This window comes from Kogia breviceps, chromosome 2 (genome assembly GCF_026419965.1).
Source record: "Kogia breviceps isolate mKogBre1 chromosome 2, mKogBre1 haplotype 1, whole genome shotgun sequence".
Taxonomy (NCBI): Eukaryota; Metazoa; Chordata; class Mammalia; order Artiodactyla; family Physeteridae; genus Kogia; species Kogia breviceps.
This window is the reverse complement of record NC_081311.1, coordinates 149,602,805-149,621,584: the sequence shown is the minus strand read 5'-3', so window position 1 is coordinate 149,621,584 and position 18,780 is coordinate 149,602,805. Positions and strand designations below refer to the sequence as shown.

General features: G+C 35.4%; 1 protein-coding gene across 4 annotated transcripts in view; it reads right to left on the bottom strand.

Annotated features, from left to right (window-relative positions):
* Positions 1-18,780, bottom strand: part of UBE2E3 (ubiquitin conjugating enzyme E2 E3) — a 104,508-nt gene that overhangs the window by 33,549 nt on the left and 52,179 nt on the right. The window lies entirely within an intron of this gene.

Genomic DNA, 18,780 nt, shown 5'->3' with positions numbered 1-18,780 from the left:
TTAGCTATCTTAGGTAACATCCTTTCCCCCATTCTTTGCACATTATAAAGTTTAGAGCTCATCCAAAATTTAAGCCTTTTGCCAATGCATTGTAAATCTGTATCACAAGTCAACCATATTTGACAGAATCATGTCATTTTAATTTACCACCTTCTACTTTAAGACAGACTATGACTGGGTAAAATACAACTAACAAGCTGAAAAATGTACCAAGCTCTAGTCTAGTTTATCATGAAGCTTAAACTAAGCACAAACTCTAAAAGTACCTGTTGGTTTTTTCAGTTTTTCTATGTTTTGTTTTGAAGTTTGATTTGAGAGCCAACTATGAATTGTGTTGTGTGCCGCATCTTTGTTCAAAACTTAATAATCCACACTGAATCCCTGACCTGCAAAAAAAACTTTCAAAATTAAATAAATCTATTTCCTGTTAATGTTGTTTTATGGAAGATCTTTTTCCTTAGCAGATAATGTAATTATAAAGCTTTATAATATAGACAGTACATATAGATATAAAACTGTAAGTGAGATACTCCCAAAACTCAGGGCTAATGATTCATTTTTGTAACATTTATTGAGTAACCACTATATGCTGGGCACTGTTAGGTACTGAAAATAAGAGTGATGAACAGAATAGACATGACCTCTGCCCTCACAGAGATTATACAAATACTAAACAAACACCACAAAATTATTAACATGAAATAATACTGGATAAATGCAAAGTTACTTACAAAAGTGGAATATCTCCCAAAAAGAGTATAGGAAAAAGAGTACTTAACAAACTGATCCTTTGTTTTTTTTGTTTGTTTGTTTTTGTCCTAACACATCTAAGGAGTGGTTTATACTCCTGTCAGTTGACACTGGTTCACTCCAGTAACAGGGGGAGAGGAAGGGAAGGAACAGTATGGAGAAAAACTCCCAGGTGATTTTAACAAGCAACCCTCTTAAGAACTACTAAGTTGCCGCAACTAACGATCCCATATGCCACAACTAAGACCCGGCGCAGCCAAATAAATAAATATTTTAAAAAAATAAATAAATAACTACTAAGTTCACTGATGGTATTACTACAGCTGAAACCATGGGTTGCAACTTTGGCTTCCAAGTGGAATCACCCATGGAGCTCTAAAAATTACTGATTCCTAGGCTGCAGCCCTGAGAGATTCTGATTTAATCAGTGTGAGAGTGTGCTCTGTGATCTGAGTTTAGAGAGATTTAAAAACTCATCAGGTGATATAAAGTGCAGCCAAGATTCAAAACAACTTGGGGGAGCAGGAGATCTGATATGCAGAAGAATGGGAAATGGCAGAATAGAAACACAAGAAAATATTCTAAATCTCAGATATGACATAATTATCTAGGCTGTGTAACTGTTACTCCTATTGTGCAGACAGATGTTAACAGGCTATGATAACTTCTTGCCAAAACTCACTATCATCTGTGGATTATAGTGAATTTATGAAGGTAATGCTACTCTGGTTGGGCTCAGCCAGGGGCATGCCAGCCTCCCTGAACAGCTTCCCTATCACCACCTCAAAAAGCTACAATGATAAGCAGCAGAATACAACAACTTGAAAAAAAAAATTGGTCAAATGAGAAAATGTCTCAAAAATATTCTTACTCATATAAGGCACAAATAATTTTGCCTATACATCTGTCTCTAAAAATGAAAATGTTTTATGATAGTTTAAGATCCTTGTTCTTGCTGTTCTCTGCTTTCTTGCCTTTTCCCTCCCTCTCTGATTATAAAGCAGAAGCAGACTTAAAATCATAAATACAGAGTAGAGCAATTAGAGATGGGTAAAATACTATTTAAAATAGTGTATTTTGCATTTAACATGTATCATTAAGTCTAGAACATTAATCAGTAACATCACTAGATACTATTATGACCACTGTGCTATAAAATACTTTTAAAACAGACCTGAACAGTTTCAGACCTCCAACTACCATTTGGGGTCTTTAGTAATATCATCTAAAAGAATATAAAACAGCAAAAGGTTCACTAAGAAGATCAAAAATATATTAATCTATGTGACATAAAACAGTTCTACTGGCATAACACTGGAATATTGAAACTAGGTTAGAAATGTGAAATTACAAAAGCAGTTGCTGCACTGTAAGCTAAAATACTCCTTAGGGTAAGACCTTACAGAAAACACAACGTCCTACTGATATTAACCCCGCATTGTCTATCACCTTGAAAGATCCCATTTTTCCCCACTTCCATCTCTTACTATCTGGGTTTGCCCTAAAGTTCATCAGTCTTTAACTACCCTACTTTGCGTTATATATACCACAGATATCATTACACACACACTATATATTTATGGCTTAGAGATAACTTATTTCACATGAACTACCTATAGATGGTTTCTAAATCTTTAATTGTAGTATGCATATTTTGCATTTATCACTCTGCTTCTTCAAGCACTACTTACTGAATGTTATACTCATCTGTCCGTCACCTCAAACTTAACAAGGTCAAAATAATCTTCAAAATAAAACCTGGCCCTTCTAAAGACCAAAAATTATAGTTCTTGATAGCAAAAGTGTGGGAGGAACAGTCATGCTCACACAATACTGATGGGAGGAGAGAGGAGTATAACTTTTTAAAGGTTAGCTACATGTCTCAAGAGCCATTTGATCAAGTAATCCCACTTCCAAGAAGCTGTCCTAAGAGAATAAACAGATGTGGATAAAGATTTTTGTACAAGGAGGCTCAAAGTAAATTAACAATGAGACTCAAATGTACAACAAAATGGTAATAGTTAAATGACGTGGTTTTCAACGAATTATAATGTAGTCACTAAAAATCAAGATTCTGAAGATTTACTGACATTGGAAAATGCTCATACCAGATTAATGTGCAAAAAGGTCACAACACTGTATTAGTAGTAATCAAAGTGTAAAAAATATGTATATATATCATACTTTAAAGAGAATAGATGGAAACATTAACAGTGGTTATGTCTACACTGAAATCATAGTTGATTTTTATTATGTATATTTTTGCTTTTGATTATCAAATATTCTATAATAATTACACTTTTATAATCAGAAAACAAGTTGTTTTTAAAAAATACCATTTTCACTTATTGTTCAAGTTATACAGACTTGAGTTTTAAGCTTCCTTCTTCTCCAGGCCCCATAGCCAATCATTCAACAAGCCCTTTCAAGCAATCATTCTTATAACACAAGAACAAGAATGGAAGTAGCAAACTAACTGTTTTGGGAAGGCTTAGAAATCCTTGGAAAAATTCCTCATGTCTTTGATCATGCCATTTCTCCTGCCTCCATGACCATCCCTGTCTCTTTCAATATACTTTATTGGAATTAATTAATAAATAGAAAGCCCTCCCTAATACTAAAGTGATTTCTCCCTCCTTCTGAACTAATTTAATACACACTGCTGTTTGGTTTTATAGTTAGGTTACACAGATGGAGGGGCAACCAGAAGAAGAGCACAGCAGCTTGAGGTCAAGGCAGAAAACATGAAACATGTAAACAACCCCTGAAGGCACCGAATAGTAACATGTTACACAATAACAGCCTTGAGTAAACTGGACAAGACTGAGTGATGCTCAGTACATATTCTGTTTCCTGAGACAAGTCAAACATTAATTTTCAAACATCTGGAAAACTTAAAATGTTCTTGAAAACTGATGTGTTAGACCAAAGAGACATGACAACTAAATGCAATGTGGTATCCTGGAATGGATCCTGGAACCAAAAAGAGAATATTAGAGAAAAAAAACAATAAAATCTGAATAAAGCCTGCAGTTCAGTTAGTAGTAATTTACCAGTATTAATTTCTTAGTTTTGACAGATATAGCAGAAGGTTTCACAAATATTTTCTCATTTCCAATCACTTTCTATTGCCTAAGGGATAGGCACCATTATAGTACTAAGTCAATAGTGCTAAGGTCTGCTCAGATGACAGACGAAGTCTTCTGCTTCACACTCCAATGCTCTTCTAGACTACGTCGCCTCGTGTCCAAGTCTTGGTTGTCATTCAATCCACCGAGTGAGAGCACCAGCCATGGAATGAATATAGTTCTATTTGACAAAACCTTATCACAATTTGCAGTATTAAGAATCCTTTTGTTTCACGGCACTCACAGAAAACCCTGACATCCATTTTAACCATTAGTACATAAAATATATTTCATACTAAGCTTGCATTACTGTTCAGTGCCCCTATGAGGAGAGGTAAAGGGCTTTGTCTCAAGTGCTATTAAACACTCTAAAATCTACTTTAAAAAGTAAAAAAAAAATGCCAGTGAATCTTTGAAGCACCACTCTTCACTGTACTTCTTTAGAGAAAAGGAAATGTGCTGAAGCATCAGAAGGAAACACTAAGAGCCTACTTATGAAAATTCAAGTCTCCTGTTCTTCCAAGGTAAAGACTATTTCATTTACTGCACAGTCCAACTCTTTTGATCAACCTAACAATATGACAGTAAGGAGAATAATTTTATAAAAATCCCAGAAACTGTTTTGTTAAATGATATTTAAAGTATGATTACTTTGATATTATAGTTGCTGAAAAATGATTTCCTTTGTCATCAGGCTAAACAGTTTTTCCAGTATTTTAACCTATGATACACCTGAAAGCTGTAGTGATTACTCACCCTCATCCTTTATATTATACTTTACACTAAATAGAGATTACAATTTCTTCTAACCTTAGAAGTTTAGATGTTATAGCATTTTTATACGTCCCAAAGCAGCTAGTATAATACTTTCCACAGAACATTTAATAAAATGCTTGTTGAGTAAATGTCAAGCATGATAAAAGGCATCATGGCACAAGACTGATTCTTAATAAAAATATTTTTTGTCCTATCCACCGATATTTTATTTTACGTACATCAGAAATCAGGCACTGTAGACCGTGGTAGGGATAAAAAAGATAAATAAAATGCCACATAACTAAATTTACAGAACGGTTGCAACACAGTGTAACATGTGCAGAACTACAGACAGTTCAATGTCCCATGGAAGGATGAAGGAGGATGTATCAACTCTGCTTAACTGTGTAGAACAGAAGGCTCTATGCATGCCTGAATATAAGGCAATCCACCATTTTCCCAGTACAAAGAGAAAAAAAGTTTTTTCCCTCCAATCTAATTACATCAATTTTTAGGAATGTCAAGGAAACAGCCATTTAAAATATTCACTAGTTTTGAGATATTTAAAATCACCCAATAAGAAATTAACTTGCAAATAATGCTTTTCTCTACTCATGTTTCATTAAAATTTTATTCAGCTCCTTGACACCAGTGTCTTCATCATCACCAGAATCCTTTTCTAGAGTACACGATCTTCACTTCTAAGTTATCGAGATACAGCACTTTTTGATTCTACAACTGACACCATTATCACAAATTTTATGGTGGCCAAAAGTACGATTTATACAATCTTTAAATGTTTTTTCGTTCAACCTAAAAGTATATTCATTATACACTCAATGGGACCACTTATTATATTCCTTTTTACATGTTTTAATCAGCTTTGTTGAGTTATAATTTATATTAAAATTCACCATTTTGAAGCGGACAACTGGTTAAGTTGCAACAAGTATATATAGTGCTGTAACGTCACCACAATCATCATATAGAACATTTCCACTATCCCAAGAGTTTCCTCATGTTCCTTGCAGTTAAACTCCTCTCCCCACCCCTGTCCCCTAAGAACTACTGATCTGCTTTCTGCCATCACAGTTTTTCCTTTTCTAGAATGTCATATCAGTAGAAGTATAGAGTAAGCAGAACTTTGAGACTGGGTTCATTCATTCAGCATAATCCCTTTAGACTCATTCATGCTGTGGCATGTATCAGTAGTTCATTCTACTACACAGATATATCACAATTTTTATGCACTCATCCAGTTTGTAGACACTGGATTATTTTCAGCTTTTGGCTATTAGGACTACAACTGCTATAAATATTCAAAGTACATCTCTGTAAAAACATGTTTTCATTTCCCTTAAGTAAATGCCTGTAAGTGGTATTGGTGGGTGTATTCATTTCCTAGAGCTGCCATAACAAAGAATCACAAACTGAGTGGCTTAAATAACAGAAATTTATTCTCTTCCAGTTCTAGAGGTTAGAAGTATGAAATCAAAGTGTTGGTAGGGCCATGCTCTCTTGAAGCTTCTAGGAAAGAACCTGCTCCATGTCTTTTTCTTAGCTGATGTTAGTGTCTATAATCCTCAGCAGTCCATCTCTCCCCTCTGTATCCTTCTTGCTTCTCTCCTCTTCTTGGAAGAACACAAGTCATATTGGATTAAGAAACCCCTACTCAAGTAAGACCTCATATTAAGCTGCAATGACCCTATTTCTAAATAAGGTCACATTCTGAGGTACTGAGGGTTAGGACTTAAACATACTTTTGGTGGGGGGTGGGGGGCGCGGGCACAACTCAAACCGAACAATGAGTCATACGGTAAGTGTATGTTTATAACAACAAATTGCCAAACTATTAGTCAAAGTGGATACACCATTTTGCCTTTTCAACAGCAAACGTATGACAGCTCCAACCCAACCACTCCACATCTTCCCCAACACTTAGTATAATTTTTTAAAAATTTTAACCATTCTAGTCTGTGTGTAGTTGTATCTCACTGTGATTTTAAATACATTTCCTTCGTGACTAATAATGTTAAGCATCACTGGAATTTATAGTTTTGTAGGTGGCATGTACATTCAGTCTTTTGCCCATTCTGAATTGGTTTGTTTTTCTTAAAACTAAGATATAAGAGTTCTTTATAGGTTCTGGATACAAGTCTTTTATCAGACACAGGTTTTGAAAATACTCTCTCCCTGTTTGTGGCTTGACTTTTCATTTTCTCAATAGTTTTCTATTTTGATGAAGTTCAATTTACCCATTTTCGTTCTTTTATTTCATGCTTTTTGAGGCCTAAGAAATCTTTGCTTAATCCAAGGTCATAAAAACTGTCTCATATGTTTTGTTCTTGATGTTTTATTACATTAGCCTCCACATTAAGACATGACCCATTTTGAGTTAATTTTTATATGTGAGGCAAAGCACAGGTCAAGGCTCACTGTTTTGCATGTGGATATGCAGTTATTCTAGCACCATCTGTTGAAATCCTTTCCCTACTGAATTGCCTTGGCACATTTGTCAAAAATCAACTGACCATTTTTGTGTTGATCTATTTTGGGGCTCTCAAGTCTGTTCCACTGATCTATATTTCTATCCTTACGCCAATACCACACTATCTTGATTACTATAGCTTTATACAGTATGTCTTGGAATCAAGTAGTCCGAGTCCTCCAACTTTGTTCTTCATTTCCAAAAATTATAATGTCCAAGGGGGTACCAGTTGTATCCAGTACTTCCACCCTGTCATTTCAATTAAAAATTTGGTATTTCAATGATACTACTCAAGAAAATGAGGATTATGTCTCTGCTGTTTAAAATACGTACTGTATTGATATTACCTACCACACTGGAGACTTACATATATAGGTAAGTATAAATATGTACTTCGAGTGTGTGTATGTGGATATATATATACACTTACTTAAGTGTGTGTGTGTATATACTTACTTTACTATATACCTCTAGAGTTCAATATCACATAAAATAAATCTTGAATCCAAAGACAGCTGACTACTGAAGGATTAAAAAAATTCGTTATAAGCATATATTGCCCATTATGTGACCCTCCTCTTATTCCCATACTGCCATTTGCCAAGAACCCTGGGAACATATAAAGTAAAACTTGTATTAACAATAATAATTATTTTAAAGTGAACTCATACTCTTTAGGAACACATTTAAAAATCAATAGAATGGGGGCTTCCCTGGTGGCGCAGTGGTTGAGAGTCCGCCTGCAGTGGTTGAGAGTCCGCCTGCCGATGCAGGGGACATGGGTTCGTGCCCCGGTCTGGGAAGATCCCACATGCCGCGGAGCAACTAGGCCCGTGAGCCATGGCCGCTGAGCCTGCGCGTCTGGAGCCTGTGCTCCACAATGGGAGAGGCCACAACAGTGAGAGGCCCGCGTACCACACACACACAAAAAAATAAATAAATTTAAAAAAAAAAAAAAATCAATAGAATGATGAAAATTCTTGCACATAAAAAAAGGAAAAATTACTAGTTGTAAGAACTATTTTAACAGCAAAAAGAATACCCCAGGAAAAGGAATACTTTGAGTGTGTGTGTATAACAAATACATACAAATGTTCTTATAAGGATATTTTATATATATCATTATATATCCATCCTTATATACCTTATCTATCTATGTCTGTCTGCCTATCTCCATATATATACTTTCATATATATCCTTGCATCATACAAATCATAGAACAGCAGGTACCTTAGAAATTTTTCACTTGGAGGCTTAAATTTTCATAGCTGAAAATGGTTTTGTCCCTTAAAGACAATGCACACAAATACTGCAACAAAATAGTTCTTTTGCTATATATACACAAAAATTAAAAGTTATGAATACTAAGCCAGAATTTTGTCATTTACCTACATAGAATTTATTTACCTGGAATTATATAAAATACTAGTATCTTACCTTACCCCTTTCTCTACCTTTCATAAATTACAAGTCTCAAACCAATTCCTCCCTGAAGATATTATTATATATCCTTTAACTTTAGAAAAATTTCCATGACAATGATACGAAGTTGTGTTTTCTATTACTAAAACCATTTCACCTGTCCTTCATATTTTGTCCTCCTCAGTACCTGCTTTGAAACTTCAATATAAATAGAAATGAAATACAATTCAAATACATACTAAAATTTCAGTAGGGCATAAAATAATATTATATCATGCTAGCTCAAAGAAATTTCAGATAGTGTTAGATAATCTTAAAATTATGTGAAACATTTGCCCATAAATTTCAGTGATTCTGAATCATAGTTGGGAATAAGGAAGCACACTTGAATATTATATTTTTTCAATCTCACTTCCCTTACATGTCCAAATTATAGTGATACACTTAAAATTTTCTCTTTTACATTCAGAGACTGTCAATTTTTCTTATTCAGAAAAAAAAAAAGAAATACCTGGTAAAAAGATTGAGAGAGCTAACTAAAAAGAAATGCACACAAATGAGAAAGTTCTAAGATGCAAAGAACATATGCAGAAACAGTGAATGAGTCACTGTAGTATTTTTTGAAACTTCATTATCCTATCCATACTATCTACGTTATAGAGGTTCCCTTTGATAGGGGTCATTTGAATAAGTTAGCTAAATGATTTTTCTGTAGTCTATATATATGAAAGAATAATATACATTTTTATCAGCAGAAGCTGGCTCTACAGAGAAATAAATGTCACCAATTAAAAATTAATGTTGTATGTTATTTCATACAATTACTACCAGATGAATAAGTAGGGCTGTGTTCTATTTTTCTTTCCCTTTGAAATAATGAGGTTCACTTTAGCTTTCATAAGATATTACTTCAATATGAAAGTTCATTTTGTCAGAGATGTCTCCCAAGGAAAACTGAACATAGAATCTGCTCAAAGTAGCACTAGAAGCTTCTGCTTCTTCAGAGAAGAAAAACCTCAGAAGAGTGATTATCAGTAGGTTTTGGTTTCCAGGTTTTGCTATTGGAGTCCCTCCCTGATGTAGGTTTCCTATTGCAGAAAATAACTCTTGGATGATAAACACAGGTTATATGGAATTTCCAAAGTGGCATTTGTGAGCCTGGCAAACTCTGAGTTAGACAGAAACAATGGCATTTAAAAAATTGTTAGTCTGGAACCATTTCAAATCAGGAAAGGAGCTGATTGGAGTTAAAATGTTCCATAGTCCTTGTGTTACATAAGAGGCTGTTAAGATATTAACTTAGAACTTCTTTAAGTAGGCATGGTAAAATTTCAAGGGAACCATAAGAAAACAGAAATAGTGTGTATCTTCTAAAAATAAAGATTAAAAAAAATGAAAAAAAAAAGAAACTAATAAACATGTAAAAAAGCTACAATAAATTTAAAAAGGGAGAAAGAAAATGTGCAGAAGGTAGTAGTGAGACACGGATAGGAAAAGACAGAAAAAATAGGAAGTACTAAGTAGATAGTAGAAACAAGCCCCAATCCAATAAATATAAATGGATAACTTTTCAAAGATTGTCAAAGTGAATTCTCTCTGTCCCACACACACATACACACAAAGAGTAATAAGGTATTTTTAAAAGACAAAACTTAAAAGCTATAAAGATAAATGTTTCAGGGAATTCCCTGGCTGTCCAGAGGTTGGTACTCGGTGCTTTCACTGCCATGGCCCGGATTCAATCCCTGGTTGGGGAACTAAGATCTGCAAGCCATGTGGGAAAGCCAAAAAAAAAAGATAAACATTTCAATTTACTGAGGCATATGATTTCAAACTTGCTTTAGCTAATAAAATAGCCTCAAGATACACTGCTATGGGAGAGATTAAACAAATGCACACATTTTCATGCTTGTTTTTGATAAGTAGGGGAAAAAAAAGAAGATATAAAATATTTGAACACACAATTACTGAGCTTTATATAATGGAGACAAACAGAACCCTAAAACCTAACAATCAGAGAAGACACATTTTTTTCAAACATACTGAAAATACTTACAAAACCTAACAATATATTAGGCCAAAAAGCACATCTCAACAAATTTTAGAACCACAGTATCGGAGGAACCACAAAAACAGTACTTAGAGGTAAATTTACAGTTCACAGGCTTACATTACAGAAGAAAAGTTGATGATTAGTGAGCTAAATACTCAAACTAAAAAAAACTACAAAGAGAACAACAGAATAAGCTACAAAGATTAAAAGTGTTTTTTATTTATTTTGGCCAAGACTAATAAAATATACAAAGCTGTGACAAGACTGACTGAAAAAAGGCACAAACAACAGACAAGAAAAAAATCTTAGAAAATGGTCTTACTCCTAGAAAAATATTAATATTAATATAACTTACCAAAAGAAACAGACTATGAGAATACTGCTATAATCAATTAAGAAGTGGACTAATAGATAATCTCTACCTTTTCTTTATACCAAGCTACTCCAAATATAAAATTACCAGGTCCAAATATTGTTTTACAGAAGAGTTCTATTAAATTTTAAGCAGAAGATCATTCCAATCTTAAAACTCTTTGAAGAACCAAAAAATTTCTTCTGAGACCAATATAACCTTGATATTAAAAACAGGCTAATAAAGCAGAATTTTAAAAAAAGAGTTAAAAGCTAATTGCACTAACGAACATAGATGCAAAACTCTTAATAATAAACCACATCCAGAAGTGTTTATATTAAAAAGGATGATATATCATGACCAAATTGGGAATGCAAAGTTAGTTTGACATTAGAAAAATTATACAAATGCAATTTCTCATATTAATAGACTAGAGAAAAAAAATGACTATTTCTTTCAATAGCAGATAAGCATTTGATGAAAATTTTAATACCCAATGAAGAGTTTCCATAAGAACACCACAAACAACAAAAACACCATCTTAGAAAATTAGAAAAAAGGACCTCATTAACTGATAAACAGTAATCTTTCAAACATACACATCAAACATCATTTTCAAAGACAAAAATTTGTACCACTGTTTAAAATCTCAAACAAGACAGGAAACCCACATATGACCTAGTGGATATTACAGTAAGATAAAGAACTAAATGGAAAAGGGATTAAAAAAGAAGAAAGAAAACTGTCATTTAGAGATAATAAAATTGTCTACATAGAAAGCACAAAAAATGTTTAAGCAAATTATTAGATTTGATAAAAGTGTTGAGGTAAGGTTGCTAAATACAAGGACAGAAAAAAAAGTCAACCTTATTTCTAAATAGAAGAACAGGAACAAATTGAAATTTTTAGATGATGTAATTTATCATACCATCAAAATTCTAAATACTTAGGAATAAATCTAGTAAAATATGTACAATACTTACATAGAACAAGTTATAAAACATAACTAATCAAAGAAGTCCTAAATTAATGCGGTTATGTATATATTCACAAACAAAGAGATTCAACTTTTTTTTTTTTTTTTTTTTTTTTTTGTGGTACGCAGGCCTCTCACTGTCGTGGCCTCTCCCGTTATGGAGCACAGGCTCCGGACGCGCAGGCCCAGCGGCCATGACTCACAGGCCCAGCCGCTACACGGCATGTGGGATCTTCCCAGACCGGGGCACGAACCCACGTCCCCTGCATCGGCAGGTGGACTCTCAACCACTGCACCACCAGGGAAGCCCTCAACATTTTTAAGAATTTCACTTCTCTCTAATTTGATAAACAAGTTCAATGAAATTCCAATCAAGACCACAAAAAGAATTTTTCAAGAATTTGATAAGCTGATTCTCAAATTATACGGATCAGTCAAGCAGCTCCTGATGAAGGAGGCATGGATTCTTGCCCTAACAGATATCAAGACCCAATAGAATTTTAGTAATTAAAACAGTACCATGTAGTATCTGTGCAGAGACAGAAAATCTGATCAATAAAACAGAAGAGCCCAGCATGGAACCATGCACAGAATCATGAAATGACAGAAGTGGTACTCTGGTCAACAGAGAGACTATTCAATAAATCATACTAGAACAAAGTTATCCATACGGGGAAAAATGCAACTGGACCATGAACTTACACTATCCAAAGAACCAATATTCCAAATAGATTTAAAATAAATATGAAGGACAAGACTGTAAAAATAAAATATTGATAGTATCTTTAAGACCTTAGAGCAGGTGAAGAGTTCTTAACCATGACTTTAAAAAGTTCTAACCATGTAAGAGAATGATACACATTGACTAGGGAAAAAAAATCAAGAAGTCTGCAGAGTGTCAGTATTGATAAGCATATATAGCAAAGAGAATTACTGCACTCTGACGAGACTATATAATGGTGTATGACCAATGTAGCGTTATCTTGCACGGATGAACACGCACATACCTTGTGACCCTAACTCCACTCCTAGATATACATGTAAAGAACTTACTCACATATACCAGAACACATGTTGAATAATCATCACATTAAAAGTGCTCATGACAAAATAAACATTGAACACTTGATATTCTCTACTATAGAATATATCAAGGTATTTTCACATAATGAAATATTTAGTATACAACAGTGAAATTAATGAACTACACCTACATGCCATGGCTCAAATAAATCGTGAAACACAATTTAAGAGAAAAAGGAGTTTCAGTTCAAGATGGCAACATTTAAGGCCTGTACCTAAGAGAAAGGCCCCAAAAATATCAGCTCTGAAAGACAATGGGACATATGTCCATGAGACCCAAAAGGGTATAATGAAATGAAAAACAGGTCTTAAAGGGCACAAAGAGACTCACCAAGGCTATCCCACAGAGCCCAGCACAGAGCAGCAGACTGAAATACCCTATTTTTGCATAAAAGAGGTCATCTGCTTATCTTGAAAGCTTCTGCCTGAGGGAAGGCCTTTAATTTAATACACATCTAGGGGCCTACAGAAATTCTCCCCAAAGAACAGGAAGCCAACGGGTATCATCTTCACTCTCTCCTTCTACTTGACTCCAGGTTGTTGGTATCTCCAATCTCCAAGGAACTTGTGCAGAAGTCTGGCCCCACCCTCATACCCTGGCTCTGATGGCCAGCAGGGCTTGTGATCAACAGATGGTAGCAAACAAACAATTCTTAATTGGCTACCACCCCAAGGCTCAGTGCAGAGAAAGCATACAGAAACACTCATCTCCCAGTCCTCCCCAGAAAGAGGTATATCTGAATACTTTAAAAGATACTACCTGAGATTTTAGCTTCCAATTTGCCTGAATCTAGGTGCTGATTAAGAGCCTTCCCTTTGGGACACTGACACACCCTGAATTACTGGGAGCAACTAAGAACAAAGTAGGCTGGCTTGTACTATCTCAAGGTTTCAAAGACAACTAAGAGCTAGGGCAAAGTTAAACAATAAAGTTCATCTACTACACTAAGTCAGTACTCCTTTAAGAGATGGCTGAATTATCTAATGCATAGAAACAAACCAACACAGAGTCAAGGAAAATGAAGAATCAAAGGAATATATTCCAAACAAAAGAATAAGATAAAATGTCAGAAAAAGACCTTAATGAAACAGAGACAAGTCATTTACCTGATAAAGAGTTCAAAATAGCTGGCATAAAGATTCACACTGAGGTCAGAACAATGTATAAAGTGAGAATTTCAACAGAGTTACAAAATATAAGAAAATACCATGCAGAAATCACAGAGCTGAAGAATACAACAACTGAACTGAAAAATACAATAAAGGGGTTTCAACAACAGACTAAATGAGGAAGAAAAAAGGATGAGTAAACTCAAACAGAAGGCAGTGAAACTTGGGACTTCCCTGGTGGTCCAGTGGTTAAGGCTCTGCATTCCCAATGCAGGACACGCAGGTTTGATCCTTGGTCGGGGAACTAAGATCCTGCATGCTGCACAGCATGGCCAAAAAAAAGGGGGGGGGGCAGGAAAACTCATCCAATCAGAGCAGCAAAAAGAATATAAAGAGTAAGTAAAGCTTAAGGGACTTATGGAAGATCGTCAAGAGGACGATATTAGCATCACAGGACTCCTAGAAGGAGAAGTGAGAATCAACGGAACAAAAATCTAAAAATATACAGAAATCTGTTTCATTTCTATACACTAATAATGAACTATCAGCAGGAGAAAATTTTTAAAAATTGAATTTAAAATTGCATCAAAAAGAATAAAATACCTAGAAACAGGATAGAAAACCCAGAGATAAACCCACGCACATATGGTCACCTTATCTTTGAAAAAGGAGGCAAGAATATACAATGGAGAAAAGACAGCCTCTTCAATAAGTGGTGCTGGGAAAACTGGACAGCTATATGTAAAAGAATGAAATTAGAACACTTCCTAACACCATACACAAAAATAAACTCAAAATGGACTACAGACCTAAATGTAAGGCCAGACAGTATAAGACTCTTAGAGAAAAACATAGGCATAACACTCTATGATATAAATCACAGCAAGATCCTTTTTGACCCGCCTCCTAGAGAAACGGAAATAAAAACAAAAATAAACAAACGGGACATAATGAAACTTCAAAGCTTTTGCACAGCAAAGGAAACCATAAACAAGACGAAAAGACAACCCTCAGAATGGGAGAAAATATTTGCAAATGAAGCAACTGACAAAGGATTAATCTTCAAAACATACAAGCAGCTCATGCAGCTCAACATCAAAAAAACAAAAACCCAATACAAAAATGGGCAGAAGACCTAAACAGACATTTATCTAAAGAAGATATACAGATTGTCAACAAATACATGAAAAGATGCTCAACATCACTAATCATTAGAGAAATGCAAATCAAAACCACAATGAGATATCACTTCACGCAAGTCAGAATGACCATTATCAAAAAATCTACAAACAATAAATGCTAAGAGGGTGTGGAGAAAAGGGAACCCTCTTGCACTGCTGGTGCAAGAACAGTATAGATGTTCCTTAAAAATCTAAAAATAGAACCACTATATGACCCATCAATACCACTACTGGGCGTGTAACTTGAGAAAACCATAATTCAAAAAGAGTCACGTTACCGCAATGTTTACTTCAGGACTATTTACAACAGCCAGGACATGGAAGCAACCCAAGTGTCCATCGACAGATGAATGGATAAAAAAGATGTGGCACATATATACATGGACTATTACTCAGCCATAAAAAGAAACGAAATTGAGTTATTTGTAGTGAGGCGGATGGACCTAGACTCTGTCATACAGAATGAAGTAAGTCAGAAAGAGAAAAACAAATACTGTATGCTAAGACATATATATGGAATCTAACAACAAAAAAAAGAGGTTCTGAAGAACCTAGGGGCAGGACAGGAATAAAGATGCAGACATAGAGAATGGACTTGAGGACACAGGGAGGGGGAAGGGTAAGCTGGGACAAAGTGAGAGAGTGGCATGGACATATATACACTACCAAATGTAAAACAGATAGCTAGTGGGAAGCAGCTGCATAGCACAAGGAGATCAGCTCAGTGCTTTGTGACCACCTTGAGGGGTGAGATAGGGAGGGTGGGAGGGAGATGCAAGAGGGAGGGAATATGGTGATATATGTATACATATAGCTGATTCACTTTGTTATACAGCAGAAACTAACACACCATTGTAAAGCAATTATACTCCAATAAAGGTGTTAAATTTTTTTAAAAATAATTTATTTAAAAAAAAGAATAAAATACCTAGGAATAAATTTAACTAAAGAGGTGAAAAGCCCTGTACAATGAAAGCTATGACACTGATGAAACCAACTGAAGAAACAAATAAATAGAAAGGTATTCTGTGCTCATGGATTGGAAAAATTAATATTGTTTAAAAGTCCATACTGTACAAAGCAATCTAAAGATTCCATGAAATCCCTTTCAAAATGCCAATGACATTTTTCACAGAAATAGAACAATCCTAAAATTTGTATGTAACCAAAAAAGACCTCGAACAGCCAAAACACTCTTGAGAAAGAAGAAAGCTGGAGACATGACACTTCCTGATTTCAAACTTTATTACTAAACTATAGTCATCAAACCAGTACAGTACTGGCATAAAAACAGACACACAAAATAAATGGAACAGAATAGGGAGCAGGAAATAAACCTATACATATATGGTCATTTAATATGCAACACGGGAGCCATGGGGAAAGGACGTTCTCTACAAAATGGTGATGGGAAAACTGGCAGTAACATGCAAAAGAATCAAATTGGACCACTATCTTACACCAAATACAAAACTCAACTCAAAATGGATTAAAGACTTAAACATAAGACCTCCAACCATAAAAAGCCTGGAAGAAAACAAGGCAGTAAGCTGCCTGACATGGATCACCAAAAGCAAAAATAAACATGTGGATCTACATCAAAAGTAAAAGTAAACAATTGGGACTACATCAAACTGAAAAGCAGTTCTGCACAGCAAAAGAAACCATCAACAAAATGAAAAGGCTGGACTTCCCTGGTGGCAGCAGTGGTTGGGAGTCCACCTGCCAATGCAGAGGACACGGGTTCAAGCCCTGGTCCAGTAAGATCCCACATGCCGCGGAGCAGCTAGGCCTGTGCACCACAACTGCTGGGCCTGAGCTCTGGAGCCCGCGAGCTGCAACTACTGCTGAGACCCACGCGCCTGGACCCTGTACTCCACAACAAAGACAAGGCACCACAATGAGCTAGAGAAGGCCCGTGAGAGGCAACAAAAAAACGCAACACAGCCAAAATAAATAAATTTTTTTAAAAAGGCAACTTACAGAATGGGAGAAAATATTTGCATATCATATATCTGACAAAAGGTTAATATCCAAAATATATTTTAAAACAAATATGACTCAATAGCAGAAAAACAAAGCAAAAATGAAAGCAAACAAAACAAAAACATAACAAAACAAAAAAACACACCAGAATCTGACTTTAAAATGGGCACAGGATCTAAATAAACATCTTTCCAGAGAAGACATACACATGGCCAACAGGGTACACAAAAAGGTGCTTAACATCACCGATCACCAGAGAAATGCAATTCAAAACCACAATAAGCTATCATCTCTTACCTGTTAGAATGGCTACTGTCAGAAAGACAAGAGATAACAATTGTTGGCAAGGATGTGAAGAAAAGGGAAGACTTGACACCACTGATGGCAAAGTATATTGGTGCAGCCACTATGGAAAACAGTATGGAAGTTGCTCAAAAATTTAAAAATAGAACTGCCATATGATCGATCCAACATTTCTACTTCTGGGTATGTATCTGAAGGAAGTGAAAACACCAACTCAAAAAGATATATGCACCCACATATTCACTGCAGCATTGTTTACAAGAGCCAGGATATGGAAACAGCCTAAATGTCCACTGATGGATAAGTGCATTAAAAAAACATGGCGTAGGGCTTCCCTGGTGGCGCAGTGGTTGAGAATCTGCCTGCCAATGCAGGGCACATGGGTTCGAGCCCTGGTCTAGGAAGATCCCACATGCCACGGAGTAACTAGGCCCATGAGCCACAACTACTGAGACTGCACGTCTGGCACTTGTGCTCCGCAAGAAGAGAGGCCGCGACAGTGAAAGGCCCACGCACTATGATGAAGAGTGGCCCCCGCTCACCGCAACTAGAGAAAGCCCTCGCACAGAAACAAAGACCCAACACAGCCAAAAAAAAAAAAAAAAACATGGCATATATATAATGGAATATTACTCAGCCATAAAAAAGAATGAAATCTTGTCATCTGTGACTACATGGAGGGAATTTGAAAGTATTAAGCTAAGTGAAATCAGTGAGACAGAAAGACACATACCATATGATCTCATTTACAGGTGGAATTAAAAAAAAAATGATACGGAGAACAGATGGCTGTTGCCGGAGGCAGAGGGATGGAGAGCGGGCTAAATGGATGAAGGTGGTTAACAGGCTCAAACATTCAGTTATATAATAAACAAGTCCTGGGGATGTAATGTACAGCCTGTTGACTATAGTGAATAATACTGTGTTTTGTAGTTGCTGAGACAGTAGATCTTAAAAGTTCTCATCAGAAGAAAAAAAATGTAAAGTATGTGTGGTTACAGATGTTAAGTAGACTTATTGTAGTGATCATTTCCCAATAAGTAAATCAAATCACTGTTATATACCTGAAACTAATATAATGTTAACCCTCAATTATACCTCATTAAAAATTTTTTTCAGTTTCAAAAGAGAAAAAGATTGTAGGAGTCTAACTACATTATGATACCAAGCATATAGTTCTCAAAAATAAGC